The 13,552-nt window shown below is 42.5% G+C and overlaps 1 protein-coding gene across 1 annotated transcript in view; it reads right to left on the reverse strand.

The window, feature by feature from the left end:
* The window catches only part of APBB2 (amyloid beta precursor protein binding family B member 2), a 290,361-nt gene extending 283,854 nt beyond the window's left edge, over window positions 1–6,507 (reverse strand). Inside the window, exon 1 of the mRNA XM_025192056.1 lies at window positions 6,470–6,507. The gene's annotated coding sequence lies outside the window, so the exon portion shown is untranslated. The remainder of the gene's footprint in view (window positions 1–6,469) is intronic.
* Window positions 6,508–13,552: the final 7,045 nt, after the last annotated feature.

Here is a 13,552-nt window from a genome sequence, read left to right on the forward strand (position 1 = left end):
GTATTGGCTCCAAGAGCCACGCTAATTAAAACTTCTGGAGCATCACGTGCATCAGTGTCCCCACGCTGAAAAGTGGTGGTAGGAGAACTTTAACTAAAGCTTGAAAGAGCTTGGAAGTCTATACATCTGAATCTTCTGTGGTAACAGCAAAGTCCATGAATGTGCTAACTGCTTATGGGGTTCTGTAGAAAGAATAGTGTAGGACTGTCTCATTAAAGACTATTATAATGCATATAAAGGGTGAGTGGACAGGGTACGGGCAGATTAAAGGTGCACAAGAAACTTTAATCTTGGCCTTTCCTAGCTTCCAAAAGCTTCACTTTTTATCCTTAACAATCCCCTAATACAGCGGTGCTCTACCTTTTTCCTCACTCCAGCCCGATGGATGGTGTTCAGTCCATCCGTGGGCCAGAGGACCCGACTACTCGGGTGAAGTGGGGATTGATCTGTCCATGGGGAAGAGAAGGCAGGAGGTTGTGGAGCAGCCCAGCACTGATCTGACTGTACTGGGAAGAAGGGAGCATGGCCCATTCCTGGCAAAGTGGTTTAGGATTTTGGCAGCAGGAGTGGTAGTATTACTTGCCACCAAATTTCCTGTCCCATGGGGAGCCCTGTGGGCTGAATGCCATGGCTCCACAGGCCACATTTGGCCCGCAGCCTGCAGGTTGAGCACCCCTAACCTAACAGATATCTATCTGGAATGTAATTGAGAATAGCATGTAACAAACTTTGTAGAACTAATGAGACCAGCAATGCTACAAAACAAGACATATGAGGTACCAAAGTTTTCCCTAAGGAGAAGCAGCAAAGATAAATTAAGCTTACTTTTTCTAATCAATCCTTCTCTACCCAGTTAGAGGGGAACTTTGGGGTGTTTCGTAACATTAACTTCATTTAGCATACATGAACAGACCAAGCTATTTAATTCCGTATATTTAAATCAAGATTTTTTTTAATCCACTTAAGTCCATATTAAATCAGTCATGGCTACTCATTATCTATGTCAGTGTTGACCAAATAGCAGCCCACAAGATGTTAACATGCAGCTCCAGGGCTCTTACCCAGTCACTGCTGCCCTTACCACTTCAGCTGCAGCAGCAGCCAGGGTCTTAGGGCACATCCTCCTTCCCCTGGCTTCTTCTGCATGCTCCCACTCCATGCATGGGGTGAGGCAGAGTGATGCACTCCATCCCCTGGAGCACCCATGCAGCATGGTGCACTGAGGGAGTCCACAGCTAGGCAGCCAAAAGGTAAGGTAGGGTTCTGCACATGTGGCAGGACAAGAGACAGGGAGGGGAGTGTCCAGACACACAAGGCATACAGCCTGTGTGGACCTGGGCCACTTAGAAGTTGGACAGCCCTGACCTATGTATATATGCATCTTATTTGGGTATCTACAAAGAAAGGAAGTTAAGTCCAGTAAGTTATCCCAAAAAGTTAGTGTTTGGTTCTGGTTTCAAGCACTGCTACATGCTGCTAAAAATTCTGTTCTCTGCACTTCTCCGAACTGAAGTCCTCTAATTAATGCTTACTTTAATTTAAAATAAATGCTAGGTGACTGATGGCACTGTTCAACAAGTTCTAAATATTACGCCTCTAGTATTTATTAAATTGTAGAAAAGCAATGGCTTCAAGTCAGAAAATAAGGTCAGGTGCTACTCAAAGCATGCAATGCTATTTCAACTCAATACATTTGTTGTTTCCTCCAGTTTTCACATCTTTAAAATAAATGCGATTCCTTCACAAGCAACTGCTGGAAATACTCTCTTTCTGTATTTGTCTACTGTACATATCTGACAATTTTCCTTTATCTCAGCAAAACTGAATAAATAAGAATTAAATAAATCCAAAGCAGACACGAGTGTCATTTTATCACAGCTACCACTTGTATTACAGTATTTAGCATGTCACTCTCACCACTCATTCTTCAGCTACAAGGGCTCTGTTCAGAGCAAAATATGAATAAAGTAAAAGAAATTATTCTGTAAAGTGCCAATCAGATTTCATAGCAAAGGAGAATTACCAAAAAAGATAGTATCTGCACTGAGGGCAATGTAGCATAAGAAATGCAAAAGGTGACTGCAGCTGAGCCAGGGTAAAGCCTAAAGCTGCTGAGTTTCTAGTATGTGCATACAGCCAGGTGGCCCCACTCCAAAACATGGCGGCCGCTCAGGCTGTTCTGCTGTCAAATCAAAAACACTGGAGAAGTCTGGAGAAATTGCAATTAGGATCACAACACTAGTGACAAGCAGAGGGATATAAAAGGTAGACTACTGCTGGTCAGGAGTCAGAACACAAGCAGATGGCAATATGCTATCAATGAATGGATGACCCATGCATAAAGGGACTGATTATCCACATCTCAAGTGTTGTAGGTCCTATTACTGCACATATTCACTGCACTAACATTGTGGTAGCAAAACATCATTAAAGCTATTTCAAAGTTTGCCCAATAGCACAGAGCATAGTGGCTGCCTTGCTGCGATGCACTGGTAGTGGTATACGAGCGTGTGAACACGTCGGATTAAACAGGGAAAACCAAGGCCAAGTGCAATTTTAGCCGCAGCTAAGACAAGGCCCAAGGATTGTTCTTACAAAGTTAGGCAAATGAGGGTTTGAGTAGATTTATCTGATCATCATCACGTTTACCAATGCTCTATGCAGAGCAAGGGATTTTAAAGGAAGTACTGAATAAAAAAAGGAAGAGTTATCAGTAGTCTGTAATATTTGTTGGCAGATTATAACCACATCCATGGGTTACTCTTGCTTGTGAGGAGCCAGGGACAACATTTGCCCCTTTCCTTAAATGACATTAGGTACTAGAAGAGCACCTGAACTACACAGTCCAATGTCTGACAAGCCTGACCCATAAGAGTGATGGTAAAGACCAAATTTTATTTTCTGGCCTTGGTCATGTGATCTTTTGTCAGGGTTTCAGGAGGTTTCTGGACTCTCATACTCTGATGGTTATGCTGTTACAGATTTCAATTTCTACCTAAAAATCAAATGCAAATAAATCTTATCAGCCTAAAACAAGTACAGTTAAAACCAACACCAGTAAAGCCAACATAGAGCAACCCTAGGGAAGAATGTAGTTGCTTTGTCAGTACACCTTTGTGATGGTCTTAAATAGCAGAGGGGGAGCCCTTGTTTTCATTTAACTATTGGATTACTCCTTTAGTAATCCAATGGGTGTATTGAGAACATATCATTTAGGCATGGACAGCAGAGCTGTATACAACACCAGACCTGAAGCTTCCGTTGCTTTCTGCAAAACACAACCCTATCCTTGAGAGACCTCAAGAGGTTCAGTCAGGAGCTGTTTAAGCACCTGAGGGTACATATGCATAGACATTTGGAGCAGTTTCAAAAGGGGCACATTTGAAAAGGGCAGCACTACATTCTAATTCTTACCTGTGGACAAACCAGGAATGGTACAAATGTAGCAAAACTCCTCCAACACTGCTCCATCCACAGCTCCTCTCTAGTGGCTAGTCATATTCTATCACATGGATGCTCAACACCCAATTCGGAGCCAAGATCTGGCCCACAGAGAAATGTCATACAGCCCACAGAGCTTCCCACAGGTCTAAAAATAAGGTGGTCGGGGAGCAGTGGCAGCACTCCTGCTCCTCAACTGCCAAATTTCCAGACCCACCCTCAAGGGGAACCTGGAGGGTGGTCAGCATGGCCCTGAGCACTAAATCAAGGACACAGGGCCAAACTGTGTGGAACGGGCCTGATATGGCCCGTGGAAAAACAATGTGCTCCTCACCCAGCCAGACGGCCCAAAAGGTTGAGCACCACTGCTCTACCAAGTTCAATCTATAGTGGTTTAAAGGGTGTGCAACTCAATAACAGTTCTTTTACTTCTAAACTCCTAAAGGGTGTTGGACATTCATGAGCTATTTGATTTCTTTCATGCCAAGCTGGATTCTTGTAAACTACCTGACTTGGAACACAGTAGAGAGTTGACAGAAAATAATAATATTGAAAAAAAAATGTGAACTTTGAAGACTCAAGAGAAAAACAATAATATATTTCTTGGAGTTCTAGCCATGATTTCTATGCATTATTTGCACAGGAAATTGAGTTATTTGAAATGTATTCCTGGAATTTTAATATTCATTTTTTTTTGGCTTTCCTAAAGGATTTTCCACATGTAAATCTACCTTTGTATTTAAGTGTTGTTATTCATTTCAGTCTTCCCTGCTGCAAAGTATCTTGCATTTACAAAAAGTATACTCTTCTCATTACCCTATACCACCTTCACATCAATATGATCATATCCTTGGCCGAAAGTCAGACTAAGGATGACTTAAAATAAAGTAGAAAGGTACTGGTTCAGAGTGGGGGGGGGGGTTACCTTAAATTAAATATTCTTTGATATTGCTAAAAAAATCAAATCTGTTACCTTAAATCATATATTCTTTGATATTGCTAAAAAAATCAAATCTGGCTTCTTTTGCATTCCAAATGACTTTAGGGTTCAAGACTCAATTCTTTTTCCTTCTAAGCTATGGCTTAACAAAGTTTTTTGGTTTGTTTTTTTTAAATCAACTTAACCATCCTTTCACTTCAACACTACCAGAAAATCTTCACCTTTTTGTTGGCTAATAAAAAAAACAAAGAAGAAAATTCTCTGATGCTTTGCTGCTGGAGTTTCAATTATTCTTTTTCAATCAAGGGGAGGGTCTTAGCTTTCTGTAATACAATTCACCATTGTAAACAAAAGGAAATTTTAAGTATTTTAAAAGGCACAGTTGTGTTCTTGTGAATGCGCATCTATATTTATACACATCTTTATGATATGTATTTTCTTTAAACATGCGCACACATACACACGTATGTCTCTGGCCTTTACTTTTATCATTCAGGTTTTTAAGTTGACTTCTTAAGAATGTGGTGGGTTTTACCTTCCTCTGCAACAGGCAGCATGGCCCTGTGGCAGATTAAGGCAGAGGTTGGCAACCTTTTCAAACTGTGGGCCAGACTGACAGAGTTTAAGTCAGAGGCAGGCAGGCGAATAGGTGCTAAGACCCATCTGCTGCCACCATCACTTTTCCCAGCAGCTGCACAGGGAAAGTGCGCATCCCTGCTACTTTTCCTGGTGGCAGCACATGGAGACTGCCCCCAGCTGGTGCTTTTCCCTGCAGCAGCATGGGCCTTTGGCAGCACTGTGGGGGAAAGTGGCACTTTCCCTGTGCCACTGTGGGAGGAAAGTGCATCGAGCATTTTTCCTGTGCAGCTGCTGGGAAAAAAACTGTCAGCAGTGGCTGGGTCTCTGCACCCATCTACTGCCCCACCTGCCTCTGACCTAGAATGGGTCAATCTGGCTGCTGAAGTCCCACATCCATGGGGGGACAGCTCCATGGATTAGTTGCATCCTGTGGGCTGTAGTTACCAACCCTTGTGTTAAGGTACTCTTGGTGTTTTCTGGCAATCTGCCTTGTAGTTGTGTGACAAGGTTGATTCCAGGGTTTAAAGGAATAGGTTATACAATCCCTTCCCTGCCTCCCATTTCAAGCTAACCCCTACCCACCCACTGTGGCTCTTCTGGATGAGCCTGGCCTAGAGAGCAGCGGGGGTAGAAGCTGGGCAGGCAGGTTAACCCTTCCCTGCCTGCTCTCCTGGGAGACAGCACAGGCAGCCACAGAGGAGGGGCTGGGAGAGGGAGAAGTGAGTGGGGATCTGGGGAGCAGGGGGAAGGGCACTGGTCCCAATTTGGGCCAGTAGGGAGGGGGGTGTGAATGTGCAACAAAGCCCTTACTTTTCTACAATTCTGAATTACTTTCTAAAAACATTAAACTGAAGAGGACTCATAGTCCAGATTATGCACTGTAGTAGATCCCAAAACTGGGATCCTGGAATCTATACCCAGTGGCTTTTTATAACATTATACAAATTACCTATCCTCTATGTGACATGTTTTATCCACCCATTTAGGAAAAACACACACACTTCTGGGTTCCTATCCAGGACATCAGAGCAACCAAATTAAGAGACTAAATCCAGATTTTCCCAGAATTTGGAAAAAATCCTTCCCAGATTTATTATTACTCATTTACATTGTGGTCTTGCCTAGAGACCGTAATCGTGGTCTCACTAGGCTATATCCTATACACATAAATAAAACAGTCTCTTCTCTAGAGAGCTCAAATACAGAATTCTCACAAGACAGAGCAAGTGGATACACAGTCAAACAGTACTGGGTAAATCACGCTATCAGAAAGGTCACATCTGTTCGTGAAAACTAGTAGGCTTAACGGTCATGAGAGTTACAGATAGCTTTCAGCCTAACCCAACAAGTTTAATGCTAAGCCCAGTTCATGATGTGACAGATCTCTGTGACTTCAGTTAATTCTATCTAGTAATATGAGGCAGAAGAGATCAACAAACTTTGCAAGTATTTACTTCACTATTAGGTCTTAATGTTTTAATTTAAAGATCTTCAAGTAATCACACTCACCTATCTCACAAGCACAGGAGAGGCATTTAAGTTTTTCAAAGCACTGTGGATAAACGATGCTATATAAGTATAAGTTATAATATCGATCACATGTGGCTTATATATGTTATCTTGACTTCCAATGGCAGCTATGGCACTTAAAATAAAATACTAACTATACAAGGGCTGTTTTATTAAACAACAAAACATAACCATGCCATGAGTGACATATGGAGCACAGCAGTGATAATTTAAGCCAACTGATAAAAACTACAGTATAAGTGTCAGCTTTCAAAGTGAATTAAGTAACCAGGAAGTAATTATCCAAGTTTAAATGAGCAGAACACTGAAGTTAAGACTCATCACAATTCTTAAGAATCAAATCTATAAAAAGAGTTCTAGACCACTTATGGTCATTATATTTCCGCCCAGCAGATACAGTTTAGTTCTTAATTCACATTTTTTTAATTTAATTTTTTATAATAAATGTATTCCAAGTTTATTGCTGTTTAAAGAAATGTAAGTTGTATCCTAACCCTATAACATGAAAAAAAATTATAAAAACTTACCATCCTGTCAACAAATCTTGCTGGTATTTTCAGGAAATTAAACCTATTGTTCACAAGAGAAACCATTAGTAGGGCTGATAGATTAATTTCCAGCAGCAAAATGTTTCAGGAGAAAGCTGCTTGAATCTTAACCATTTTATTACCCAATCACTGATATGTATGGAAACTATTACCAGTAATTTATTAAATGTCATTTTCCATTTTTTTGCAACTTATTTGAAAGACAAGCTCAGCACCTCAGAATTCGTATCATTTAGCAATTCATAGTTTTACCTTGCCAAAGTGCTCCGTATCTTGGAGGAGATGCTGAGCTTTTCACAGAATAATGACTTAAATTCCAATCTTATAAAAGCCTAAGTCTGTCTGTCTGACTGTCTGTCCGCCTGTAACGCTTTATTCACACTCCGATTGGCTGACAGAAACAGCCAGAGTGCTCCAAGCGTGGGAGTGTGCCACCATGATTCCAAAGCCACGCCGAGGACCGGACAGAAGGTGGAGGCGTCTAGACCAGCAGCACTGGTCTCGGCTCCCCCACCCCATTCCCTGCAAGCAGTGCTGAGGACCGGACAGGGGGTGGGGGAGCCAGGCCAGCAGCACTGGCCTTGGCACCCCCGCCCCGCTCCCTGCATGAGGCACTGCGGCAGCATGGGGCATTAGGTGGCAGCATTCCATCCCAGCCCCCTCCCCTGCCTCTGTCATTCTTGATAGGGAATTGGCTAGTATATAAATAAAAGTAATGAGAGGATATGAAGCTGAATAGCATTTTTTAAAGCATCTGTCAGACCAGAGCAGCATAATGCATTAACCTTTCACATTCAGAGACACAGGGCCAGACCCTTAGCTGATGTCAAACAACTGAGGTTCCCTTGAAGTCAATGCAACTATGATTTAAATCAGGTCAGAGATTGGGCCCTAAAATAGTTCAAATATAATCAATTGATTTATATCTGGTATAATATATTGGAAAGTTTCCAAAGCTTAAACTCATTTTTGCTGGAGTACGCTGCAATAAGAGAGTTCTAACATAAAATTCTGACAGTTCATGTTTTGAAACCCCTTTCTTTTCTGACACCTAGTTATTAAGGATATTGTGTGCTTGATTCCTTTGAAAGCACAAATGTACTAGCACCCAGAAGTCTGAATGTGTAACAGCAGAGGTCTGCTGCAATTTTAACAAGAGGGAAGATTGTTTATGCAGTATTTAATGATTTTAAGTTGGTTTTCTTAAAGGAAGATGAATAGATTCATTGATGACTGCTGATAACTTCAGTGCCAGAGGAGAAATGAGAATCCAGAAGCATCTTAAGCAAACACCCCCTTTCTTCTTTCTGTTATGTACTCACCCTTTTATGTGAGTACATAACAAACCACTGCATGGAAGAGAGGACTAGGAAGCACACTGAGGTCAATCTCCTTATAGTTGCATCTGAAAATGAGAGATTGATACTACTGGGAATTCAGATTAGCAACATGAGAATGAAAAGGAAGTGAAGGGGAATCTCAGCTCATCAGGAGAACAGAACAAAAACAACAGCAGGGATGATACTGCTTGCGGTATTAAGGATATTGGGGGGGGGGAGGAAGTTACCACCATAAAGAGTTTCATGTTAGCCTCTTACAAAGCTTATATTTGAGATGAATATTTAATCTAGCATAAGACCAGAAAAATAATTCTTCATGTTTGCACTGCATAGTTTATCCAAGAATCCGATAGTACTAAAACTACTTATGCATGCTGGACACCTCTAAAAATCAAATCTTATATATATCAAGTGGGACAACCAAACACTGAGACAACAAGTTAGTGATTTTTAACTACCCTGAGAGCACACTCCACATCAGTGAAAACACCCCCATGGTTTTTCAGTGGTTCTATTTTCTTACAGCCTTGGTGAAAGTAACCTTCTTTGCAAGTCGATTTATGAAAAGGGTGCACCAGACCCATGAAAGACTCTTTCAAATGTCATTTATATATAATATATATAAGCTCATGTATTCCAGGGGCTTTGATCATCCACTTAAATCAATTCATCTTGTCATGGGTTAATATATTTACACATCCATTCTAGTAGTTGTATAAGCATAATACACTTACACATCTATGTGAGACTGGAACACCAAGCAGAGGAGCTAATAGACAGGGACCTGCTCATATCAGTTTTGATGGAAATCACAAAGAATGGCGATTTCCACAAACACTTTGAAAAACAGCAATTTCTGCGATTTTTCATGGAATTGCGGCGGGGGGACTTACTAAAAATAAAACGCTAGCTTCCCAGTAGGAGCCAGCAGCCACTACGGCCTGGTCTCAAAAGTCCACAGGAAGTTGCTGAGCTAACTACTGCATATCTCAGTGTCTGCTTGGAGCAACTATGGCCCCTGGCATGCATTACGTTTCTGATGCAATTAAGGTGTTAATCACACCAGAAACAGCAACTGGCAACACATTCACAGAATTTATGGGACCGTAAAAAAAAAAAAAAAAAAAAAAAAAAAAAAAAAAAAAATCACAAAGCATCCACATTAGTATTACTTGAAAAAGGGGGAATATTTTTGTTATAGTTGCACTGATACATTGTGATACTGGACAGGCACCAATATAAAGAAAATTGACTGTGTTGGAAATTGGCCTGATGTAGCCAATAATGTGGCCGATAAATGCCCCATGCATCTGCGTAGCTGCAGTGCAGCACATATGCAGTGAGGAGCACAGCTCAGCAGCATGGCCAGCTACGTCCAGCAAGAGCAAAGAATAAGGAAGGAATGTGGCACCATATGGCTTCCAGAGGACACATAACCAGAGTTTAGGAGTCACAGACAGAAATAAACAATTGTGTTCAGGCTCGCTGCATAGGAACTAATGGTGAGAATGTTTCAGAGGGAGCAACAGGTGGCAGGGATCAAAAGCATATCCCCAGACAGGCAGGAGTCACCAGGAAGATGTCCCAAAGCCTGAATCCAGGATGCAACAAATCCTTCAGACCACCCTATCATTTCCTGCCTGTGCATCTGGGCACCAATAAGGCTGCCAGGAAGACACTGAAGAGATCAGAGGAAACTACTAGGCTCTGGGTAGGAAGCTAAATTTTGCTGAGGCACAGATTGTGCTGCTCTTCCCGTGTTACAATAGTCCCTGCCTAAGCTTTTACCTCAAGCAGGAAGTAAATTCCTGGCTCAGAATATGATGTCATCAGGAAAACTTTGAAATCTGACAACGAGCTGACATTCTGCAAAAAAGAATGACTTTTTTGTACTTTTTTTTTTTTGGTAAGAGATGGGCTCAATTTCCTAAAGATTAGGGAAAGCATCTTTGGCCATCACTCAGCTAAGCTAGTAAGGAGAGCTTTAAAGTAGGTTCCATGAAGGACAGTAAAGAAAACCCACTGACCAAAGTGCAAATAAGACTAAGAGATGAGGGCTGGGGGAAGAGGCTTAATTCCAAAAAAGGGCTAGGGCAGGGGTGGCCAATCTTTGACAGGCATGCCATGAGTTAAGTCCTGTCCTCCCCCACCCCCACCACTCTGGTCTCCTCTCCCTGTCCTACCTGCTGCGCTGCTCTGCTCTGCTCCTTTCCCCCTCTGCAATCTCCTGAATGCAAAAACAGCAGCTGCCTGTGCCACTCATGGCACACATTCTGTCGATTGGCCACCACTGGGCTAAGAAATCACAATACAGGATGCAAGGGGAAAAACCAGTAGGGCATTTGTGGAGTTCTTTCAACACTTCTATTCAAATACAAGGAGCATAGAAAAAACAATTGAGATGAACTGTAGGTCACAGTATGTTAAAAAATTATGACTTAATTGACAAACTTGATGGGACCTGCTCTGAAGAATGGTACTCTGTGACCAAAAGTGTGTCCAAGATCTCTTCAAAGTAGATAGTTGGTCCAGTAAAAGATATCATCCTCACATGGAGGAACATACTTTGCTTTGGAATGACAGGCTGCTGATTATCATAGGGAAGATAAAAGGGGAAAAGAACAGAAATGATATCATGGTGGGGGTCTACTCTACCCTGCCAAGTTAGAAAGAAGACATAGATGAAGTATTCTCCAAACAGCTAACAAGAATATCTGATGGAATAGTGCCACTTATGGAATAGTACTACCGGGGACTTTAACTACCCTGACATCTTTAGATGCATTATATAGCATAACAAAACGTTGAACAAGTCCTTAACTGCTCCTATGACTAGAGTTGTTTGGGTCCTTTTGTCCTTTCCTTTTTTTAACTTATTCTATTTTTTCATTGTAAGCTGTCCTGCACCTTTGTTGGGAAGAGCAGCATATAAATCGAATGAATACATTTTAAGTGTGTAAAGGAAAATGTTCTCTTTCAGAAAGTACAGGGTACAGCTAGGGGGTCCTCTATCCTAGATCTTAGTCTCACCAGTGAGGATGAGCTGGTTCAAATGTGAAGGTGATTATGATTAGGGTGACCAGGTGTCCTGGTTTAGCCAGGACAGTCCTGGAATTCAGAGGCTGATCCCAGCCAGCTGTTGAGAATAATAATGCATGTCCTGGAAATGCAGGGGCACAGTCAGAACAGCATGGAGCACCTTGCAGACAGGCACCACTGCCTACCCACCATGCCATCCCAACCTTGCTAACTGGGTGGGGGGAACGAAAGCAATGTCCCAGATTTCCTAAGAAAGGGAAAGGAGGAAAATAGCAAAACAAGGACACCAGACTGCAGAGTGGCAGATTTCAACCAACTCAGAGAAACAGCAAGAAATACCCCGTGTGTAGACAGACTAAAATGTAAAAGAGTTACTAAGGAACTGGAGGCACAACAAGAAGGTATTCCAGTGTGGTAGAAAGATAAGAACCACAGAGACCAATGTAATTACAACCAAGAGTGGTGCAGCTACCTCAACATCAAAAGACAATGTAGTCAACAGAAGGAAATGTGAGTCACAAAAGAACTATACCAAGAAATAGCAAGAACATGCATGGACAAACTCCAAAATAAGTGCTCTCCCTTGAGAAAGGCGGCAGGATATTAGCTAGTAAGTTCAAACTAGAGCAACACAGACTGGGGCGGGGGGGAAGACAAGCTTTCTACCCAAAGAACCATAGAGCAGTGAAACACGGCTGTGACTTCTCCACTGGAAATTTTCAGAAGGTTGAATAAGTTTTTGTCTGGATTGGTTTTAGGAACAGTACATCCTGCACAAGATGCTGAACTAGATCGATGTTGCTCAACTCATGGGTTGTGACCCAAAAGTGGGTCACAAGAATATATGAAAGGATTGCAGACAAACTTTAAAAATGGATCAACAAACTTTAAATATGGATTATCCTTTAAATTAGAAAAACATGGTTTTTCCCCTTGTACATTGGCAGAATTCCAGCCTGCAAGGGGCTGCTTGAGGCCCCCATTCCCAACACCTCCCACCGTGCCACACACACCTACCCTCCGGCCCCACACACTGGGGGCTGAGGCCTGGGGGCATGAGACACCAGGTCAGGACTGAGAGGCTGGGGGGGACCCAGTCTTCACTGGGTCTGGACTGGCCATGGATGTTTACAAATGGGTCCTGGTACAAAAAAAAGATTGAGAACCACAAAACTAGATGACCCTTGAGGTCCCTTCCAACACTATGATTCTAATGCTCTGAAAGCAGAATGACCAGTTTGTTTGCTTTGCATAACATTACAAGTGGTAATAATTCAAGAATGAAGTAAGAAACTTCATGTTATCAAAGCATTATTTGTCTCAATAAAGGATTGCCTACCTCACACAACTTTTTTTTTTTTTTTAACTGTGTCTAAAATCTGACACAGGTCATGAGTATGGAACATGGGGGCTGATGTAGTCCTCAGCATTGCCCTACTCTGTACAATGGTAAAATTCCAACCGACTATAATGGGGGGGGGGGGGGGGGGGGGGGGGGAGAGGGGAGGGTGGATGGAAAAAAGCCACTACTGGAAACTTCCGAAAATCTAAAATGTCATACAATAGGGAACCCTTGGCCTGTTACTGGTGAGAAGGCTGAGAGGCAAGCATAAATGGCAAGAACCCTTTAAAAGGAAGATTTTTGTGGTCCAGAGGGATGGGGACTCAAAAGGAAAAAAAAAGACAGAAGCCAGGACCACCAGGGAAAAGCCCTGGGTGGCAAGCAGCAAAAAGAAGAGATAAGGGCCCTACAACCTCCAGTAACCCTGCCCCAGGGAGGGGCTGAACTCAGAAAGGATTGCAGCCAAAGGACAGGCAGCTGGCACAGCTGCAAAGACTAATGAGCAGTCATTAGGGTTGCAAACCAGACAACAGGTCTAGCTAGCTGGAAGAGGGGGGAAATGAAAGTCTTGTTCTCAGGTTAGAGCGAGAACTCTAGGCCTGGCTGGGAAGGAAAAACTTCCAGACGGACCACACCAGTACACAAGCCTGAGTGGGTAACTGGGTAACTTCCCACCTACCTAGGGTTACCATATTTCCAGGATCAAAAAAGAGGACACCTGTGGGGAGGAGGAGTATATGATGGGGGGAAGGCAGTGTGCCTATGCCCTGCCGCTGCTCCTCACTCCTAAGAC

The sequence above is a fragment of the Alligator sinensis genome, unplaced genomic scaffold (assembly GCF_000455745.1).
Source record: "Alligator sinensis unplaced genomic scaffold, ASM45574v1 scaffold1550_1, whole genome shotgun sequence".
In the NCBI taxonomy this organism is placed as follows: Eukaryota; Metazoa; Chordata; order Crocodylia; family Alligatoridae; genus Alligator; species Alligator sinensis.